This window comes from Hippoglossus stenolepis, chromosome 11 (assembly GCF_022539355.2).
Source record: "Hippoglossus stenolepis isolate QCI-W04-F060 chromosome 11, HSTE1.2, whole genome shotgun sequence".
Taxonomy (NCBI): Eukaryota; Metazoa; Chordata; class Actinopteri; order Pleuronectiformes; family Pleuronectidae; genus Hippoglossus; species Hippoglossus stenolepis.
In genome coordinates, this window is record NC_061493.1 from 5263820 (window position 1) to 5281120 (window position 17301).

At 41.9% G+C, this 17301-nt stretch overlaps 2 non-coding genes across 2 annotated transcripts; both read right to left on the minus strand.

The window, feature by feature from the left end:
- Nucleotides 1–9885: 9885 nt before the first annotated feature.
- trnar-ucu lies at nt 9886–9978 on the minus strand. The gene is made up of 2 exons: nt 9942–9978; nt 9886–9921 (listed from the first exon to the last, which is right to left on the minus strand). It is a non-coding gene; the product is annotated as a tRNA-Arg (tRNA).
- A 1593-nt stretch (nt 9979–11571) lies between these two features.
- Nucleotides 11572–11664, minus strand: trnar-ucu. Its single transcript has 2 exons — nt 11628–11664; nt 11572–11607 (listed from the first exon to the last, which is right to left on the minus strand). It is a non-coding gene; the product is annotated as a tRNA-Arg (tRNA).
- Between the last annotated feature and the right edge of the window lie 5637 nt (nt 11665–17301).

A 17301-nucleotide genomic window follows, 5' to 3' on the forward strand; every position in this document is an offset into this window, starting at 1 on the left:
GCTTTGGTCCTGTGGTGATAATTACAAATAATTTATTCCTCCTGGTTAATTAACAGGTATTCCTCACACACAGTCCCAGGAAACACCATGTTCTTTAGCACTGTGTGTGAAGCCAGGTCAGTTGATCTTGCTTCACGTTTATTAGTCATAACTAAATATTTGCTCACAGAGATGAAATCACTTGAAGATCACTTTAAGCAGGCTGCTGTCTGCTTTAAGGAAGTTATTAGATTCTGAGATTCTGCTTTTGCCAGAGCGGTGTGGACTTAAACCGACCCCTGAGAAAACAAACCTCACCTGAAAATTCCAATAAAAGAATTCTGATTCAGCAGCAGTGTGGTGTGCCAACAAGTCACAACCACTTAACAAGAGAAGAAGCAGTTTGTGTGTTTTCCTCACATTTTACAATTAAAGTTTCTCTTGTGAGTAATTCCACTTAAGTATTTAAAATACTGATACACTGATCAGACCAGTTCATACTAAATGTATGTAATCTGTAATCTGTTGGTCCAACTGAGGTGCAGGGTTCAGCCTCTGTAACAAGGAGCTAAAGATATTATACTTTTATATTATTGTCCAAAGGTCTGTCAGAGTCAGATGCTCCGAACAATCTCGAAAGTTTTTCCTCTCACCCCCCTAATGGAAACTCCGGAGAATGTCTGAAAAAGCCAGTGCATGTGAGAGTACAGCAGGATAATGTCTGGAGGATTCACTGAAAGCATTGACGACGGTTCTAATATGCAATTGATGCAAAACTGAAAAAAATCGAAAAAGATCAAAAAGAGGTGACATACACGTAGAAGATGCAGAAGAATTTGTTAAATTGTGCCGTTAACAAAATCATGTTATTTCCGCAGCAGAATTCATATGACCTGCCTCCTGCATGCTCGATCCAGGCGTCACCCCCTCATCTGAACGCTGCAGACATTTCCCTGTTGTTATGAATGCGTCTGACCCAGAGAATGTCCTGATGTGTTCTTCATATGTGAAAGGCAAACTCAAGTTCATCGTTATCTTTGTGTTTTCTTTCTTTTTTATGTCTTTCATTGCAAAGCACACCATGCTCAACTATTGGAAATGGAAGACATTTAAAAATACATCATCTAACTTCATTTGACCCATACAAATACATTTCAAGGCAAATGTGCAAAGATTATGATACTGATACTTTGCACCTGCTGAATTTCTAATGCTAACACATTTTTGTGTCAAAAATAGCATCGTTTTTTGGGGTTGTGGCTGCTGATGAAGGTCACGACTTTCAGTCACACATTTCCCTGGTCCAAAATATATGATTTTAACTAAATGTTAAACAGCCTTATTCGTATTCACAGACCCATTTGCAGTTTCTCAGAATGTGACTCAGATAATCATTATGCCCTTTTCTTCTTAAACAATCCACCAGAAGCGTGCACAAATACCAATATTGGCCCCTAGATAAGTAATTCAGAGAAGAATATGCCCAGTGTTGTTGCCATTGTGGCTCAGTTAAGATTCGGTGTGAAGCCCAGCTGCAGACAGTAGATGGCCCAGGGCAGACATCAGTGTCCACATCACTCCAGACCTTGGAGCTGGATGACCTGTGCTGGGCCTGTCTTGTTTCCAACGACCGTTTGTTACTAATTAATGGACTGGAGCCCATTCTCCAGTGCTGAGTGCAACACAAACCCCATGCATTAAACATGACCATGCCTCCCTCTGCTGCCAGAGCTGGGAGGACAGAAAGATGGAGGGAGAGCAGGACAGAGAGGGAAGCAACAAAACAGAACAACATGCACCCGCAACACTGTAACGTGACATTATAACATGACATTATAACATGACATTATAACATGACATTATAACATGACGTATAAGAACAAAGTGGTGTTGATTTGAGAGGCCAAAGTTTGACCACACCATGGCAAAATACATAACTTATTGAATTGTGAAAAGTGAAAAGAAGTAACGCATCTCTTGCAGAAAAAATATTAAAAGGATTTATTTAAATATTAATTAACTGTTATTTTCATATGATGTCCTTGAATAATATAAAAGAAACTAATTGTTGCACGTGCAAATGTTAACTTATTTAAAGTCCTTGCTACTTAAATCTCAGGACTTAACTCCTTACACCGTCACTAATTACTTAAAACTCATAAGGCAGGACAAGACATTCAGATAAATTCTGTGACTCTTCAAAGCCTGTGGTTACACTCAGCAACCAAGACTTCCCTTAACCAGCTAACAGAGGATCTGAAAATTAACAAAATTGATGTCTACTCAGCAGGGGACGCTGTTAAATTGTCAGTCAGAAAAACATGATATTGAGGGAAACTATGGAAGTCGAGACAAGATCGACAAGGACCAAGAAATCTTTACGGTAGAAGCTGCTGTGTGAAAGGTAGAAAGTCAAAGCCCAACCCCCACATGACTGCAAGGCAGCTACAGGAGGGTTTAGCCGACACGGAAGTGTTGGGACACCGATCGATTGTGCATTCCATGTTGAGGGACATTGCTACAGCTGAATTCAACTGGCAACTAACAGTGTAGAAAATGATTCTAGAACCAGAAGCTCCTCAGATGTCCAGCTCGATTCAAGAACATGGAGTTTGGATTTTTAAACGGAAAGTGATTTTGTTTATAAAAGTAAGTAAAGTTGTTTCATCAAATGGGAACATTGGGCAATAATTTCAAGTTTACCAAAGGAATTCAGGCGTCAGGAAACTCAGGATTTCTTTAGAAACCAAATTAGGAAGATATTAAAGTCCCAGTTTTAACATGAATGCAGCTATTTTTTCCTGTTGTTGGTTGTTTTTCTTAAATTAATCAAATGTAAACCATTCTCTGTGTTCTCTGGCCACCTTAATATTCAAACTACAGCATTATTAAGTATTTAGGGTTGCCTTAGAAAGGTCTCATGAGATTGGACTTGCCCTTTAAGACTGAAAGCGTCCTTGGTGGCCATCATCACACATCCACACACAAACTGAAAGCCACACACACTGTAGCACACGTTAATGCATAAATTGCCATTATCTGAGCTGCCGCCGGTGGCAGAAGCGCCCCCACCAAGATCACCTCAGCTGACAAAAGTTAATTTGCACTAATGATGTTTTACTCCTCTCATTACCTTAAATCATCTCCTTCCCTTCCCCTCCCTCCCTCCTTCCCTTCATCACAGAGAGAGAGAGAGAGAAAGAGCAAGAGATGCAAATAGAAAGGTATGGAAAGAGACGAGAAGAACTAGAGAGAGAGGGAGCCAAAGTGAAACAGTATGGTAGAGTGGCTGAGAGAGAGAGCAGTCAGCAGTTTGTAATTGTTATGGTGCTGGATGAAGTTGATGCTCATTCGAGCTTCACCCAACAGCTCTCTCACCGCCCGCTGTTAAATATTTAACACTGTCGTATAATTATCAAAGCTACTCAAGTTAATTTTTGATTGAAGTCATGTGCGCGCTGTACAGTCCACTGCAGCGTTGTATTTATGTTGTGGGCTTAAGTGGTGGACTTTGTAATGATAACGGAGTCTCAGCTTAACAAGTGTAGAGTGTTTAATGTGTAAATGAGTTTTTTATCATGCGGGTTATAGTTTTATGAGTGGAGTAATGTAATGAGCGTTAAGTTGCATTTCAGCCAAACTTCTGCCTCATAGGTGTCAGTCCTGCTTTAGCCTGTTGTTGAAGTGTCTTTGTTTTAGGTCCATTCGTTTCTTTATACTGTGAATCGCTGATACTTTTACAACAGTGTTTTGAATGCAACAGTACTAACGTGAAGGAAATAGTGTATTTAAAGATGGCTGACATTGCAGCTCCACAAAAGTGAAGCCAAAGCATCTCAATCGCCTCCTGGTACCTGGCTGCAGTATAACTCATACATTCCACCTCCTCCTTGTTAGTGGATGGAACGTAAACCAAACAAAAAATACATGACAGGTCTGAAAGCCTTATGGAATCAGGTCTAGAGCAGCCTAACATCACTCAGTAGAGCTGAACACATCAGAAAGAGAGTCAGTGCTTAGAATTCCTAAAAGATCCTTTCAGGATGGCCAGAAGCTTGCTTGAAGAAAGAAAGAGTGGCACAGGGGTGGAATGAAGAACTTGAGGACCACATGAGAGGGCAGTTCTCAGATACAAGAAAATATCTTTCTCTTGGGTCCCCTGGCTGTGTGCCCCAACTAACTGCTCCATCCACAGAGTGGAAGTAAACGATGTGGTAAGAAGAGCAAGGTCTAGCTCTGCCCCTGGGTCGAATGGTATCCCATACAAGCTCGACAAAAGATGCCCTCAAGTCCTTAAAGAGCTATGGAAACTGATGAGGGTGATCTGGAACCATTGGACAATTTCGAAGCATCGCTCTGCTAAATGTGGAAGGAAAGACTTTGTTCTCTGTGATCATCATGAGGATGACCGAGTTCACCTCACAGACAAGCACATGGCAACTACAGTCACAGACTAACTGAAAGGGTGTTACCTTCTTTGCAAGTCTGTTACCTTCTTTACAAGTCTGTTACCAGTTCAACTACCAGTTCACACTCTGCCATTGTATAATGTGGCCACTGATGATGTGCGAAATAACAACAATAACAGTCGCAAAACTGGATGCCAAAGCAAACCAATATTTCCGGAAGTGGCTTAGACTTGCAAGGTGCCTCTTCAATGTTGCGCTGTTTGGAAGAAATGCACTACAGTAGCCACTGAAGAACATCAGCCTTGGGTACAAGCTGGAGAAGACCAGGTTGGTGCTGGAACTTAGACAGTCAAGTGATCAACTGGTCAGGAATGCAGGTACCAAGATCAGAACGGGGAGATTATGGAAGGAAGAAGGCTGCGTAGACAATGCCATCTCTAGACTGAAGCACCAAGAAATTGTCAGAAGAATTTAACAAGGAAGAAATGGCCGTGGCTGGGGAGAACAACAGAAGCTCAGGTCCAAGGTGGAAAAGGTGTGAGGGCATTCACCCAAGGCCAGTGGGATGGGGTGACCTGTGGAAGATCCCTCAGGCAAGACTGAGATTTCTAATAAGAGCCACAAATGACAGCCCAGCCAATCTGGCCCAAATGGTTTGGTTCAGATGAGAGATGTGGCCTGTGTGGAATGGCCCAGGAAAATCATCAACATATACTGTGTCGCTGCAAGACCGCCTTGGCCCAGGTCTATTAAAGATAGAGGCATGACCAGGTGCTAAGGAAGCTGGCGGAACACACAGCGAACATGAGAGTACTGGCAAATGAGAAGCCCCAACATCGTCAGAAGCAACGTGCCCATTTCGTAACAGTTGGACAGTTTGTGAAGAACTGCCCCTCACAGGACAGAACATCAGTCCTGGTCCCAGGAAATGACAGGTCAATGAGAGCAGACCTTGATAGGCAGCTAAGGTTCTCAAATGACATCACCTCCACCACTCTGAGACCTGACATCGTCCTTTGGTCGGCAACCGAGAAGCGTGTCCTGATAGTTGGCTGACAATTACATGGGAAGGGAGCTCTTCCTGAGAGACATTGGCTTTTCAAGGCAGGGAAAGTCTGGCAAGTCCTCAAAGAACTCTCTGAAGAAGCAGAAAAGGGGAGATTTGAGCGTTTTAGCAGTCAAAGAAGAGACAAGAGCTGGGGGAGACAAGAGGCAACATAATGGAATCACCTGAAAATCTAAAGCCAGCTACAGGGAGCGGCACTGCCCCACCATCCTGAGATGTTCCTGGATCAATGGGGCGAAACATCTCTGAATAGTGGCTCCCAGCTGAAGACCCTGCAGCTGGGACCCTGGCACTGGCAGAGGTGCGACAGGCAGAAATGCCCTGCAGGTAATATCAACAACCTGTCTCCAAACTAAACTTGATGCTAATAAGATGGGGTGAAACGTCACTCTTGACAGCTGAGACTGCCTTGTGATTGGTCAAGAATGCTTTAGCAGGACCTCAATACCGCAGCTTCATCCCCCAATCACAACTGCGCAGACTATTCACTCCAAATGACCCGATGGTATCAGGTATCGCTCGTATCTGGGATATTTTAGCTTCTTTTCTGGATAGTGCAAGCAAGTGGAGATATGTATCTATTTTTATATAGGCTACAGTCTATGGGACTGAACAACATCTCCCTCATTCTCCTGTTTATCATATCATTTCTGTTGGAGAGGGAGAATGTCTAATGTATTGTTGCATTTTCGTTCTACTGACAGTGCTTTTCTTAAATAGGACAGACAGAAGAGGCTATCATAGTATATTAGCGTGTTATATCCACTTTAACGCTCTGCTTGGATATTAACTACTCACAAAAGAGACTTGGTTGTTAATAGGTTAAATGACAGGTGTCCACAGCACAATTGTTTCTTAGATTAATTAAACTCACTATGGTTTATTGTCGTGAACAAAGTCAATATTGCCAAATTGTCAAGGACAATACAATCCAATAATGACATGAGGAAAAAAATAAAAGAATATTAATTGTGTGACCTTACTGTCGTGTTCACATCCAAGCTAACGAGCTTGCTGTTTGATAGTTAGCAAGTACCCCTCACTAACGTTACGAATTACAATCTTTGCTCTTTGTTCTCAGGCTCGGATAGAAAGTCAATATTGATTTAATGGGCCTGGATCATGGTAATCACATATGTAAACGGTGTGGATTCACCTCTACTGTAAAGCATCAGTCCCCAGAGTTTGCAGAGAATGCTCCTCAGACAAAGTCATGTGCCACCGACCCTTCCCTCGCATCAACTCTGAAACCTCGCAGTCATTAGCAGCCGATTGATGAGGGAAGTGGTATTAGTCTGAAAACATTTGCAGCTCATCCGGAGAAGAGGCCATTTTTACAATTGGTTTAGGGGGTTATGAATGTGTGCATGTTCTGTTTGAAATAGGCAATGTTCATTTTTTATCTGTAATTGTTTCTGGAGGAGGCTTTTAGTGAGAGATGACTAAAGATTCTATTAGAATCCACTGCTCACCTTTTCTTTCTTTTTTTCTTTCTTGCTTTCATACAGATTTTTATCGATTGCCTACTTACACAACCAATAGATTATGAGTACAAAAAAATGTTTACTGCCACAATTTAATAAATGACTGAACGTGAGGGTAATTATTTTTTTAATAACTGTCATCTTTGGTAACGCCCATTGCTATCTGCCGTCTTGCATGATCGGTGGGTAAAAGGCCTTGAAGAGGTTTTGTCTTTGTTGTCTGCACGTATCAGTTTCATCTCGATCATCATGTAGCCAGTAGCCAGGAGCATGACGGATGTCAACACGGATACAGCAGACTTTTAGTCAGTTAGTGACACAAACATGTGTTCAGTATCCCACACATACGCACCCACCCAGTGTGATGTGAGTGATGATCAGTAGGAATGAAGGGGTGAGGGATCAGGAAGTGGCTTGCGTGATGGATCAAAGGGTTACATGACAACCAAGCGAGGACTTCCTGGTTGACAGACGCATCCCTCAAAAGGACAGCACAACGTGTCATGATCTGTGTGTGTGTGTGTGAGAGAGACGAGAGAGATCAGTCCCTAAAATAGAAATAGACAGCGTCCAGTATCCAGGATGATGTGTTTTCTTCATCTCAGGTCATTCTGTCTGTCTGTGTCTTTATCTTCATCACTTGTCTCTGATCTGTCCTTGTTTCTGTCTCTCACACACACTCCTTACCATGAAAATGTTGTATTTGAAGGACCATCTCTGTGGTTGGTCAACATGTTTTTTTTTAGCCAGTCAATAATGAATACACATGTTGAATAGAGGTTGTGCTCATATCAAAGAGTATGTATCAGTCACAGAACGCTGGGGTTGGCTGGGGTGAGAGGTGAAGACTGGATTTTGATGTTGGAGAGACAGATCGGCCAGGATGATGAAGAGTTCAGTTTTGTAGAGGTGTAATTGAAGGTGGCGTTCTTTCATCCATGTGGATGTGTCTAAGAGACGGTGGCGTGGTTCTGACGGGTATACACTAACTTCTTTTACACAGAGGCTTCAGGCTAATACTGGATGACTCACAGGCAAGAAAGTTTTTGGTTCCTCCTGCATCAGCTGAGGCAGCAGACGTGACGAGCAGTGTAACAGAGCAGTAAGAGGGAGGGGATGGAAGAAGCAAAGTGGTTTTCTGTCAAGCCTTTTCTCTTGTATTGATTTGCAGAACTTGCATATTGTAGCTTCAAGGTTCATTATGTTCTCACTTTGGAATTCTGCAATTATTAACATTAGTAAGACATTAAGAATACTTCCACTCCAACAACAGACCAAGTATTCTTCTTCCCAATCAACTAAGAAGCTAAAAAAGACAAATCATTGCATGCTAAAGAGGGTAAACTCCAAAACTGGCCTGCTACTGGTTTCCAAAACAGTGACCATTAAGAAAGCTAAGTACAGATTTGTTGACCCAGTCTTCCTATGTGTTCCTCTGGAATCAACTTTGAATTGTAATCTTTAAGCCAACGTTGACTAGAAACAATGTGAATTTGAGCCTCTACAATTACCAACCATTCTATATTTCAGGGAAGATCATTATGTGAGCAAAAGCTCCAGAACAGCTACTAAATGGCATGTACTGCTGTCAAGGTCAAATAACACACCTTTCCTTTAAAACCCATTAAAAAGGTTGCGTTAATGAGAAAGTGGTGCTGTGTAATGACAAAATAAACATGGTTGTGCACACTACACGGCAACAGTTTTTGAGACACATTGAGCTCAGTCTTCTTTCTACACAGGGAAGATTTTCTTTGTGCTTTGTGCTGGCCTTGTAGCCCATCTCCATGTATCACCATGTCCAGCGCCCTGCGGCCTTTGGGAGGGTATAGAATCACACGCACCAAACATAATAAAGGTAATTTACTGCCAAGGCAAATTCCATAGCTCTGGGCCTCCACCCCATGTTAAACAGCCAGCTGACCTTTAGCGTCTGATTTCATAAAGAGGGACACAATCCGATTAGGCCTGGATGGGAAAGGTCAAATGCACTGGCAGTTGTGACGGGAACGTCACCACGAGCTGGCTGGAGACGCATAGGATGACCGCGGCTGAGCAGACTGCAGCCCTATGCATGTCTGAGTGTGTGTGAGTGTGCATGTGAGAAAGAGAGGATGTGTGTGGGTGGCGGAGGTGGGGGCAGTGACGGCAGTTAGCCTCTGTGGCCTCTGGAGCCGTTAACAGAAAGGGCAGCATATCCGACATGGGTGGCGTGCTCCCGTTTTTATGTCCCGGTGACCACACATACTCACACACGCAAACATATACACACCCCGTGGCACGGCACCAGCTTTACCTGATAGGATCTTCTACCCGACTGAGCCTTGAAGTGCATCGCTGCTTTGTGGTGTGTGTTGATTTTCTGTCCTTGTTGGTTCTTTTCTTCTCTTTTGGATGCTGTCATAGTACATGAAGGTGCTGTCTGCATTTTTGTTGGAATATCTGTTTGTCAAAGCTGATCAGGCCTTTGTTGTTGTCCATTTTAACTTGAATCTTCTTGAAATGTTGTTTTATTTACACGCGTTGTCTTATAGCTGACTTTTAAAGTTAATAAATGATCTGACAGTGTGTGACCCTGGCACCTTTACTGGGCTCAGTAATGGAAAATAATGCAACGTGTAATATAATTACTATTGCTAGTAATTCATAAAGTAATGTTAGTCATTACAGATGGTAATGACATGAAAATCTTAAAAGTGAGTTTTAAACATGATGTAAAATACAGAGTAATAAATCCGAGCTTCAGGAAATATGACACAATACTGAGGTGCTTCTTTGCTGACCACATGAGAGCACTGGATTAATTCACACACATTCAAACAGTGCATTTATGGGCTGCACTTTTTCTATGAGAGTGAACTATGGGGTTCAGTATCTTGCCCAAGGACAATATGTCAGATGGTGATTGTGCAGAATTTAAATTTTCAGGCTTAATGATTTATAATAACGACTCTGGTGGGACTCGAACCCACAACCTTTGAATCACTTCCTCAGTGCTGATGCTAGAAGTCCAATGCGCTGTCCATTGCGCCACAGAGCCTCATATTTAGTAATCTACTGTCCAAATTTTTGGATCTTGCAAATCTTGCAAGGTAAAATATCATCAGCGCTGATCTAAAAATAGGAGAAGTAATGTTAGTCATGAGTAATGAGCAACTGTTGACGTTTTCCATAATTACAGATGTAATGACATGAAAATCTAAAAAGTGAGTTTTAAACATGATGTAAAAAACAAAGTAATAAATACGAGCTTTAGGAAATATGACACAATACTGAGGTGCTTCTTTATTTCAACTCATGGAGGAAGAAATCAACAAAAACTAAACTACCAATTTCATACTTGTTTGTGTGCATGGCACTGTTCTCATAGCTGAGATATGTGTATCTTCAGTGTGTGTGTGTGTGTGTGTGTGTGTGTGTGTGTGTGTGTGCGTGCGTGCGCGTGCGTGCGTGCGTGTTACCACAGGTAGTTTGTCTCTGGATGGTTTTGGTAGCAGTGCTGTCGTCTGTTTTACGAGTTGCCCATTAAGGGGCTCACAAGGATAATGTTGATTGCATGGGCCACTGCCAGGATATGCTGTGGTGTGTGTGTGTGTGTGTGTGTGTGTGTGTGTGTGTGTGTGTGTGTGTGTGTGTGTGTGTGTGTGTGTGTGTGTGTGTGTGTGTGTGTGTGTGTGTGTGGAGGAGCTAGAGAGGTTTGATGTGCACGCAGGTGTATCTATATCTTAATATAAATCTAAAATTGTGTGTTTATTTTGTGCAAATTTGTCGCAGCATACGTAAACAAATTGGCTACTGAGAGTCTGGGGATGTGGTGTATGTGCAGTTTCTTTTTTCATGAATGCACAGAGTCGGTGTGTCTGTGCAAGTGTGAGTGTGTGTCATGGTTAATGTTGATTGTGTTGGGGCACAGCGAGGCGCTGACAGTGCTGCGTCTGCTGAATGACGGAGATGATCTTAACAAGCACAGGGAGGCGGTCACCACCCCCCTGTTTACAATATGGGGGTGCTAAAGCTGTCGAGGCCATAACTACTGCACACTGCTCAGTGTGTGTGTGTGTGTGTGTGTGTGTGTGTGTGTGTGGGTGTGGGGGTGTGTGTGGGTTGTGGGTGTGTGTGTGTGCGCGCATATGAATGTGTGTGCCCTAATACCTCCTTGTCCCCCACCTCTTTGTTGTCACACTCCTCCTCAGCTGGATTGCCTGGCACTCCAGCTGAGAGAGACGGAGGGAGAGAGACCTTTTCACTGAAGGAGCCTCTATATTTTAGAGGAATAGACAACACAGATGAGCACAGGTACACAGTCACAATGGTCATTTAAAATGAGAATTTTGCACACTGTGTCTGAGCTACATGCAGTAGCTTTTGCAGTAGCTCAGACAGTAGCTAATGATGATAATTATCAATTCAATTCAAATTCATCTGCATCTATGAAACCAGTTTGTTCTGGTGAACAGGGATGAATGCACTGCGCATACAGGTGAAACAGTTTTTTTGTTTCTGACAATGGTTTCATGCCGAGTCCAACCTGGGTTTGTGCACCCAAACCCAGGTTAAGTATGTTCCCCAAGGGCAAGATGTCAGATGGTGATTGCACAGAACTTTAATTTTCACGCTTAATGATTCATAATAACGACTCTGGTGGGACTCGAACCCACAACCTTTGAATCACTTCCTCAGTGCTGATGCTAGAAGTCCAATGCGCTGTCCATTGCGCCACAGAGCCTTTATTTGTATGCAAATCAGCAGCCATAATGTAAAAAATATTCTGATGTATACATCATATATCCTTACAACGTAGTATTTGGGCCATTAACAGGTTGTTATTTTTTGCTGTGTGACATTTTACAATATCAGAAGATCATAGTGTTCAAATGAGATATATGGAGCATCTTGTTAAGTTATACCTTAGTTAACCAACTTTTAAGTTTCACAAAAAATGTAATACTTAATGTTTTGACAAACCAGCACCACATTATGAGTATCAGGAAAAGATTGTGCCAGAAAGAGTCGAACCCGAAGAAAGAACCACACAGACTTGAAGGAGAAGGTCTCTTGTTTGGTAGAGGTCGAGTGTAAATAGTTGTTTTTTGTGTGATATATGAAGGGGTTTCATAGTTTAACAGTGAGATGGGTTCAAGAATTTGGATCCAGATAGACTGAAACTTCAGAAAGCCGTAGTTCTAGTATAATTACAACTTTATTCTTGTAGAATTACAGCTTTTTTCTCATAAAATTACGATTTTCTAATACTCCATCATATATTGTAACTAAGCTTGCATCGTGTGAAATAGACAGGTTTACTTCACTGTTCACTAACATGTAACTGTAACAATTTACATAGTTTAACCATTTGTCAAGGTACATATGACAGTAAGTCATTGTGAAGGGCGTAGTGGCATCCTGTAATAATCCAATAATATTATCAGATTGAATCTAAACACATTTATTTGAATTCGGTCTGTTTTAAGTACAAAAAGAGCTCTTTTTCTTTAGAGTCTAGCTGCTACAACGCCTCCTCTTCCATTGATCAAAATATTAGCATAATGGTCTGCATCTTGGGTCACTTGCTATTCTGGCTCATCCTGCAGCTTTTTGGAATCCAATAGTTGTTACTCGAAGTGAAACAGCAAAATGCGAGGCCCTTAATGGCTCCATGTTAAAAGCTTGGCTCTTGTAGAGCAGCAAAAGTTAAAAGCTTTACACAGAGTTATCATAATAGGCCACGCTCCACGTCAGCCAAGTCGTCTTTTTGAAGCGAGCCTAATTTCCCATGATGATGATGATGATCGGCCGGACAACATGCTCAGGAACAATTAGCACTAGTCGCTGAATTGGACACTTTCCCCTGGTCAGGCATCGAGGGCCACGACATAAATAAGTCCCCTTGTCAGCCATTGCCAAGCGACAGCTAATGACTCTCATTAATATGCAAAATAGCAGCAATTTTTTCTACTTCTGTGTGTGTGTGTGTGTGTGTGGGTGGGTGTGTGTGTGTGTGCGCGCGCGCGCCGTTAATCATTTTGTGCACATGGTCCGTCCGGTGCAAAGTGACCAACTCAAGAAAATTTCTAATTGTGAGTCAATTATGTCATTGAGCCCATTTAGATGTTCATTTGTATGCAAATGTGGAGGCTGCTGGGAGGGGAGAGAGGAGCTGGCATCAGACAACATGGAGGGCAGAACTAGTCACTGAACAATGACCCGCACGCAGGCACGTTGGCCAGAGCCTGCGTGACATGATTCATCATTATTTTGCGTGTACGGATCGTGAACATTGAAGGCGATGTGGTGGGAGTCTGACCCACTGAAAAGTGTTTAAAGTTATCTCAAATTAAAATCAGATATAGATGCAGATATAATTTTATTGAATAGAGTTTATTAAACTGAGGAGACACCTGTAAGGTTCGAGTTTTTGGTTGTCGATTGTGGTCAAGTCTCGTTCTAATACCCACTTAAAGACTTTAAACATCTTCCGTAAAATGCTTGTATATTTATTCTCGTCTGAAAACAGAGATCAATACCACTCTCATGTCTGCATGCTAAATATAAAGCTAGCCAGCAGGCAATTAGCTCAGATCTGCATCAAGATGGGCAGGAGGGGGGGAAACAGCTGACATGGTTCAGTCCATATGTGTGGACATGTCCTCATATGCAGACAACCAGTGGAGATTTAACAAACCTACGTGCATTTTGACAAGACAAGGCCCATAAAATAGATCATAAGAGAAGAAGATAAGAATCTACACAGTCTCCTCATAGGGTTTTGGTGCTGCTACTTGGTACCATTTCATTTGCCTCTGTTTTGATCTGCCTGAATTAGCTGAACTGAGGGAGCAAATGCTTCAGAGTCCAAATAAGCAGCTCCAAACACAGCAGGCAGACAGGAACTACTGGGGAGAAGCTGAAGATGTTAGTGAAGGGCTGATGATAACTTTGCTGATGTCACCTCAACACAGAGTGGATCTGACCTGTCCTCGCCTAGTGTGGGTTGGCTTCTCCATTCTGAAGAAAGTCAAGATTCAGTGTGTCTGGAAATGAGTTGTCACTTGTCACATTTGTACTTTAGTAGTAAAGCAAAATTTTCAGCAATGGAAAAAATTTGTGTATTCAAATTGCAGCATTTGTAGAGAAGCTGCTTTTGTTTGCCCTGTTCTCATCGATAAAGTGCTGCCCATAGATGCACTGTGTGAATGTGTGTGTGAATGGCAAAAGACAATGTACTGTTAAGCGCTTTGAGTGGTCATCAAGACTAGAAAAGCTCTGTATAAAGCCAAATTCAATACAATTGAAATAAATGGCACTTCTTTAAATGTTAAAATTCAACAGATATACTGCCTCCATACTGCTCCAAAAACATGGTGTAAATGCCATTTTTAAATGTGAATGTCGGGCTTATGGACACTTGGGTGACACCACAGGATCAGTATGGAGGCATATTTTTTCTTCTATTGTTTTTACATTTGAAGAAGTGGTCCCCAATTACTTCAATTGTATTGGATTAGGCTGCAACGCTGTTTACCACTGAAACTCCAAAAGTGTTTTGTGTACTCAAACACTTCCATCCCATCCCATCAGCATAGTGGTGAGTAGATAATGAGTGAATTTTCATTTTTGGCTGAACTATCCCTTTAGGTTTCTCCTGCTCTTATCTAGTGCGAGCTGTGAGGTCATGGTGTGGAACGCCAAGCTCATCATTTCATCAAGCTATCATCCTGAAGATTCGTATCCGTGGTTTAGCAGAGTGGGCCAGTCCTAGTAAATGATTCCCAGATCCATCATCCGGCTGTGATCGGATCTGATCCCCTCTGCCGTTGATTAGACGCTTATTGGAGCGAAGAGCAAAGACATCAATATGAAGGAGAGGTGAGGAGGAGGAGGGGGGGGGGGAGGAAGAAAGAGAACTGAAAGTTGAGGATAAGGGGACGAAATGAAAGGAGGGGCAGAAGAGTGAAGGTGAAAAAGTGAGGAGAGAAAACAATGACACCCTCTGGTGGATGAGGCAGATATCTAACCTATGTATTTCTACTTGTTCATCTGCAATTGTATCATGTAAAGATGCCTCCCTATGTACTGTGCATATACTGTATATGTATGTATGTGAGTGTGCGCGTCCACCAACTCCGCTTCATCAATAGCGGTAGAATATCCAGGTGACATTGAGCAGTCATTACAGCAGCCATCAGCAGTTAATGAACGGATGGAGTCCACAGCATTCCCACTAAATTCATTATCTCACTGTATTGGACTTGACGGTGCAGATTAATAATTGGTTTGTCACACAGATATTTTGGATGATTAATATGAGTATTGATTAAGAAGAGGAGAATGTGTGTGTGTGTGTGTGTGTGTGTGTGTGTGTGTGTGTGTGTGTGTGTGTGTGTGTGTGTGTGTGTGTGTGTGTGTGTGTGTGTGTGTGTGTGTGTGTGTGTGTGTGTGTGTGTGTGTGTGTGTGTGTGAGACGGTAGGGGTGAGATGAGGAAAGTGTGCACACCAGCAGCGGGCTACAGGAAGTCAATGGTTGGCCGGTGAACAGACTGATCAGAGCAGTGGTGAGAAAATCGCTGCAGCCAAAGTTAATCAGAGCTGTGGTTTGAGTGCTGGCCTCGCTCTCCGACTCTGTTTCTGTCTGAACTGTTGTGCAATTTAAACAGACTACAATGTTAGGTTTAACTTTGTGGTAAGGAATAATTCTCAAGTTGCTCCGGAGCATTAACACAGGACAAGAGAACAGTCCATTCCCAGTAGGCAGTTTTACAAAAGGCACAGAACGAGTGAATTTAAGCTGATGAAAATGTAGTGATCCTCTAAACCCCTGAGCAACTTTACTCATTTAGGTGTCTTAAAAATGCCACCTTTTTCCAACATCAAGGCTCCAGAGAAGCAGCAAGATCATGGCATTTGATCCTTGGATGAAATATCACAGTTACTTCGACTGCTTCTGATTGTTTGGAGTGTCCAGTGTGTGCTGGGAGGGCCAAACGAAAATCTTCATCTCAACCAACATCAGCTATGAGCTATGTCAGTTAGACCATTGCAATGAATTGTTACATCCCTGTGAAGTCCAGGTGATTGGAGAAGTAACTTGTTAAAATGAAACCAGGCAAAAATAAATGGGGGAAGCTCATATACAGAATAATTTTGATTTTTTTTATCAACAATTAAAGAAAATAAATAAACTTCTCAAAACAAGCTTCTTGACAATGCACAGGCCGATTACGTTATTACACGGGCAAAATAGTGCTGTAGTCATTATGGATTAACCGTTCAAATTGTAGATAAAGTGCCGTACAGTGTTTAGATAAGACTTTAAACTCAATATCCTGGTGTGTATTTCATCTTGTCCTGTTTCACCCATGACTGTAGCAACGCAGCCTTTACTTGAACTCAATAGTCATATAAACAATCTTACAAATTTGTTATCAGCTGCAGTGTGGAAATAAATCTCTGTACACTGTGTCAGTTGCACAGCATATGAAGAAATACTTCTTTATTTTACTTTCATATGTAAGTGCTCTCTCCAATTAGAATATGACCTGCCACATGATGACATCCAGTGTAATCTGAGCTGCCAAAAGTGACTTTAATTGGATGAAAATAAAAAGTCACAGATAAAAAAAAAAAGCCCACTTAAATAAAATATCAAATATTTGGTAGGTTGTCTCTGTGCTGACATATAAGCTTGTACCCGTTACAGCCCCTTCATGACCGTGATGTAAGAGGATGTCACAGGATGTACAAAATAAATGAGAGGGAAAACGTAAGACGTATGTTATTTTATATTCAAGTGGATTATCTATAAAGTTACATTAACTGCTGAAAATCCAGCAAAGATAGAATAATCTTGTACAGACTTAATATGTGTGTGTGTGTGTGTGTGTGTGTGTGTGTGTGTGTGTGTGTGTGTGTGTGTGTGTGTGTGTGTGTGTGTCGGCCCTATATAGCTGACTCTCAGAGGAGACATCTCGTTGTCTATCTACTGAGCTCAGATTCATTACTATCGATCAGCCATGTACTGGATATATAGATCCACCAAGTATATAGATAAGCCATTTATTATGGCAGTCCACATGTATAGATTCAGCATGTGAGTGTATAGATCGACGGCAGACAGGTTTACTGCACAATATCTGCATCTGTGCTCAAACGCTGCTCTGTGCCTCCAGAGAAATTGGTTGGTAAATTTACATTTGCTTCCTTGTGTTCCACCGACAGGAAATAGACAATGAACAGAAAGCAGCAAACTATGTTAAGGATTAACTACATTTCATTGTTCATACTGGGACTAGAAACCTGTGTAAAGTTGTAGATTTAAGCTTTAACACAATAAAAGTTTTTCCTCTTCTTCAAAAATCTGTTTGCT